This window comes from Meleagris gallopavo, chromosome 7, assembly GCF_000146605.3.
Source record: "Meleagris gallopavo isolate NT-WF06-2002-E0010 breed Aviagen turkey brand Nicholas breeding stock chromosome 7, Turkey_5.1, whole genome shotgun sequence".
In the NCBI taxonomy this organism is placed as follows: domain Eukaryota; kingdom Metazoa; phylum Chordata; class Aves; order Galliformes; family Phasianidae; genus Meleagris; species Meleagris gallopavo.
In genome coordinates this window covers 12,012,066-12,017,687 of record NC_015017.2, presented here as the reverse complement: position 1 = coordinate 12,017,687, position 5,622 = coordinate 12,012,066, and the positions used below count along the sequence as shown (strand labels likewise).

At 33.7% G+C, this 5,622-nt stretch overlaps 1 protein-coding gene across 8 annotated transcripts in view; it reads left to right on the top strand.

The window, feature by feature from the left end:
* ADAM23 (ADAM metallopeptidase domain 23) overlaps positions 1-5,622 on the top strand; it is a 102,322-nt gene that overhangs the window by 12,230 nt on the left and 84,470 nt on the right. The window lies entirely within an intron of this gene.

The following is a 5,622-nucleotide window of genomic DNA, read 5'->3' as shown; positions in this document are numbered from 1 at the left end:
TTTTTAAATAGCCAGCATCTGGAAAAGGAAAGGGAACAAATGGAGGCCATAGACAAAGCAGTTGAAGTGCTAGAGCTGCAGAAAATACAAAGCCAGTCTAATGTGAAACAGGTACAACTTTAAACTCTTGTTCCTGGTATATGGGACGTTATATATTGCACTGTTCTACTGTGTAAAGCTGCAGAAGTTGTGCATTTGAGTTTAAAGCACTTAGATAGAACCCTATTTACTAGGCTTCGCCTGTGCATCGAAACAAATGGGCTTGAATAGTGTGGTGTTTTAATGAGATTGTCAGTGCATAATAGTGCACTATAATCGGGTAAATAAGAAGCTGTATTAATTAATTGTGCCTACTCTCATTTTTTTCCACATAATTCTTAAAGTGCAAAAAATAATTCTGTTACACTAGAAATTAAATTAAGATATATTAATCTGGGGTGAATTCTGTGTTTGTATTTTGTGTTTGTACATATGTAAATCCTGTTCAACACATAATATGGTATATATTTGCCTAATGAGTGGTATTGAGATTAATATAGTATGATAGAACTCAGATCAGTGCTTTTTTGAAATGAAATACAACCGTACTTGGTTTTATATTGATCCTTTTTCCTGAAATCATGTCCAAAATTAGTTATTTTGGACAAAAAGTCACTGTGGGCTGTTATCTAGCAATAATGGACCATCCTGGTAAGGAAGTATGTCTCTCCTGGTTACCGTGGTGGTGGTTATAATGAATCCTCAAATTCCGAAAGAAATGTAAGTTTAGTGTTTTCTTTATTCTCTTTTGTTCTTTTTTTTTTTTAAACTTAGCTCATTGGTAAAGTTCATAGGTTAATTTGACATTCCTTAGGGAGGGGATAGAAATGTTATAATACAGACAAGTAACAATGAGTTCTTGTAGTGTTTCAACATTAAATTTGAGACCCTGTGCTTTCTTTGGATTTTAATAGAGCGTACTGTTGGTTACGATTTTGTGTTCCGTAGTTCAAGCTTTATTTTAAATAGTCAGTACAGTACTGAAATAAAACAAACCTGAAGCAGCATCCAATGTGTTAAAGTTAAAATATCTGCTTAAAACAGATATTTACATAAGCTGAATTTAAAAATAAAAATAAAGTATTCCATAGTAATTCTTATTAGGCACTTGATGCTTTATGACTTTGTTGGGAAAGAAGTCTAATATTCTGTGGTTTTGGTTGTATTTGTCTTTGAGTTTTTGTTTTGGCTTGGTTTCTTTGTTGTTTTTCTTTGGTTTTGTTTTGGTGTTTTTTATTTGCTTTCAGTTTTTATGATGACAGCTTATTTGATTAAAAAGTGTTTAGGAAGCAGAAACCCCAGTGCTGAAATTGTTTGTACACTATAAAACCAATTTCAATTTTTCATTTGTCTAAAGTTTTAAGCAGAGAATTAAGCTTCATCACAGTCTGCGCTCATTTGTACATCTGCAGTTCAATGCATTATATAATGTATCCTATTGTAAAAGTCTTTGTAAATTCTACACTTGTACAGTATATATTTTTAGATAAATAAGAATAGCTTATGAAAGACCCTACTGACTCTGCAATTGCACACTGTACCTCCTGTGCATTCCTTCCCTCCAAATCTAAACCTATTCTTGGTTAACCTTCTGAAGTGTCAAGGGTCACTAGTTTGTATTGAGATAAAGCTGCACTTTGAACTGTTGTATTTTTAAATAAAATATCTGAAAGAAATGTAAAAGCTGTCATCATAAACTACTCATTGTTAAAAATATGTATCAAAAACTCCCCAAAACATATATACATGCATATTTCCCAGCATAAATAAAAGGGGTACTTAAACCAGCCGGAAACTAAGTTCTTTTGCAAGTCAAATACAGTCTGACTTTTTAAAATTTTTCTTTTGGTTTTGAAATAAAAGTTGATTTCTATGGGTGAGTTTTCCTATGGTTGTCAGTTGACAAAGAATCTTATGACTGTATTACAAGTCACTGGAAAATAAAGGGTTATAATATGAGTTTTTATAGTCCTCTCAACTAATTGTGCCTGTATAATTTAATATTTTGTCTAATATAAAACTGATTTTTTTAAAGCAGAATTTTAATGGAATGGTTTTTATAGAAAGGCTAATTTTTAGAATAAAGTTTTAAAGCTGAAAAAAGATTTATAAGAATAAGTTCGTTTTAAAGCAAAGCTTTAAATTAACTATATATAAGTCCTATTCTAACATATTTTTATGATTCAAGAATGTTTTCCTAGTTGACTTCGTCAGTCTCACTTTTCATGCTATTGTACTCATGAAAAATATAGATTGTTTTGTTTGTGAATAAGGTTTTATGCACATTCTACTTTAAGACTGCTAGTGTATGTTTGTTTACACTCAAAAATACTGTTTTCCATACTCATTTATTGCAAGCTTGTGTTTGTCTAGCATGCAAATTTCCTTGAAACTTTGAGTAATAAAATACATTGAGGACTACAGAATGGCTAATTTTTTAGCATGACTTTTTCTATTCCAAATAATATACTCCTTTCCTAGGTGTGATTTAATTTTTTTTTAATGTTGTAGTCAAATTTATAAGAAGATATATACTTAACTTTTTAAAACATTATTATATCTAGCAATGTTTATTAAAGAAAACCTGGTAAAAATTTGGAAATACTTCTGTGGTTGACAGTGTAGAAAGATTTGTTATGTAGTTCAGATATTTTTCTGTGCTTCAATTCTGTCTGTTTGAAAACCTCCTCTGTGAATGCTCAGTGGCTACTAGGGCAGAAGGGAAATTGTGGTATGAGAAGCAACTATAGAAATCGCCTTGGAAAGAGAATTGATGAAGATGCACTCAAAATGTACAGGAAGGAAAAGAAGAGACGTTTTTCTGAATTCCCAAGGAATTATTTACTTAAAAGGGGAGTTTTTCACTGGTATAGATTTTGCTACTGTTAATGAATACCACATTGTTCAGTAGCAGCATTGCTGAAACTTCAGAACGTGGTTGTGGAGATTTCAGCAATGGAAAATGCCTGCTGAAATACTTTCTCACTGAAACTGATGGGAGAGGCTTTTGGTGCTTTTATTAACATTAATGGATAAAGGATTTTGTCAGTACCTTTGCATATCTACATGTACAAAAGCAAGTAAAGGTGACTCGGTGATGAGCAAAATCATGCTGTTAGAATCTAATTGGTGGCAGTTAGATGCTGAATGTTTTACGTTGGCTGAGAAAAAAAAGTTTGCATGTCCTTTTGACCTACTATATGGTCATGCTTATTTTTAATACATTTCATAATTTTGAAACTATGAAAGCACTCATTCAACTTTTTAGAACAATCTCATTCTAAGCGGCTTGATTTACTTTTAGTATTGCACATTTCAGCTGTGAACTAGATCCTTACTATGCTAGGTAAACAGAGCATTAAGACCACCCCCCAAAATTTCAATGTCTGATTCAGGCACTTAGCAGTTCTTCAGTTGTTTTTCTGATTGACTGTAGGGGAATGGTTTGGGCAGGGCTTGAAGTGGTGATTGAGCACCTGGTGAAGGGGTGTGTCTGGCCCAGGGAGCACAGGCAGATTGTTTGCTCCTGTGCTCCCCAGCTGACCAGGAGGGTGCAGGTGGAGCCCCTGGGCTCATTATAAGGGCCAGCCTCTGAAGGGAGAGCATCTCTTGGATCTGGGCTGCTGCTGACGAGGAGTGCTGCACAGCCAGAGAGCCCCTTCCCCAGCTGGGTGAGTGCCATTCTTTTTTTTGTACAAGACTATTGGTCTGTTTGTGAATACTTGATCTGGTATCACCAAGAATGTGGTGATTTTGCTTCTTTGTGAGCAGGACGTTGATGTCTTAGTTTTCTAGTTCTTTTTGTTGTTTGCATCTGGTGTATGCACTAGTACCAAAATGCATCTCTCTGGAACTCAGATATAGATATTTAGTAGTATTTGTGAGACTGACCTAGTGTGAAGTCATGTTTAAGTTTCATGCTGAATTTGTGCCCAAGTAACGACACATCTTTATGGGCTTCATGTTCTCACAATTGGTAACTTTTGAAATATTCTTGCCTGATGTCTCTTTAATTTGCTTCTTTACTGCCTGTGCTTATTTGACACAATGTGTTTTTGTAATTGTATGTTGATGTTAGAAGTACTTACAGTCGTATTATTAGATGTTCTTGCTCTGTATCCTCAACTTATTTGATGTCAGATTTATTGTTTCCCTGTCTTTTCTTAGTCATGCATTTGGGTGTGTTTTGTTTTGTGTTTACGTTGTGAAGAGCTAGACTATAAAACAGAGTATTTTGGAAATAAATTAGTGAGAGGTAATGGAAGTGGATGGTAATCTTATCTGAAGCATTGATGACAGGTTCATCTTTGTGCTTTTCTGCTTGGTATTCTCCTTCCTTTACTAAATAGTTTTAGAAGGGGGTGGGATTATGAATCTTCTTCAGCTGTCTTCCTTTCTCTTTCATCTATGATTTACATCTGTTTGAGAATTGAATAATCTGAATTCATACTTAAGAGTTGAAAGTGTTTTCTATTTACAGAATAATGTTTGGGCTAAAAAAAATAATATTTACCTCACTTGTTAATGTAATTAAAGTCCAGTTATCTTTATGACTAATGACTTCATATTATATGAAGCATTCCTGATAATACATCTTAGAAAACTTTGTAGTTGCATAAATCTGAGCATGCCTAGAAGGTGAGGCTTTGTTCCTTGTTTGTTTAGGTTTAACAGTTACAAACTTATTCATTCCTTCACCAGAACAAATCTAGCTTTTTCTTTCTTATTTAAATAAAGAGAAAATTTGTATGTGATGTAGTCTCTTTATTTTGGAAGTAGAATTTAGCTTGAAACAAGTTGCTATGATTTGTTATGGAGAGAACACTGCAAAATGCTTTGGAGGTCTTTATTTCATTTTATTTTACTTTTAAAAAGTTTATTTTATTTAGTGTTCGCTTAACAAATGAGGGAGGTAGTGGCCAAAAATACCATAATGTTGAGTAGTTTTGAGTTTCTGAGTACTTTAAATATGTTTTGTGTTGAATAGAACATCAGCATTGTATTCTGTTTCCACTGAACAGTGGAATACCTTGTGTTGTCATATGCTGTTTTGTAACAGTGATGCATGCACGTAGTTCAGTTTGAATTAACAAATGGTTGAAAAGCACAGGCATGTTGTTTCTTGAGGCCATGAGTCATAGAATTTCAGGATATACTTTGCTGTTTTCAATTCAGTTCAATTTTTAAAGAGTGTCATGGGTTTTGTTCTTGGCTGAATTAAGTTAGCTAGATGCGTGCTATTGTGCTGTCAAATAGTGCTTCACTGCATATATAGGATGAGGTTCAGCTATCTGAATGTGGAGCTACAACCACCACACTAATTTTTAAGTCTGGTGATTGCATCTTTCATAGGATGTGTAAGCAATTCATGAAATGCGTATAGAGTGTCAAAAATCCAGTTTGAAGGAATATTTGAGAATTATGATGAAATTGGTTTTGGTTTCATTGGAGTAATTAGTGGTTTAACATACAGAATTGTTTCTTTTGGCTCTGGAAGTTGTAAAGATTTTCTTGAAGTCGAAGTATTTTTGATGAGACGTGATCATTCACTGTGGCATATATTAGTTGTCAGGGATTTTTTTT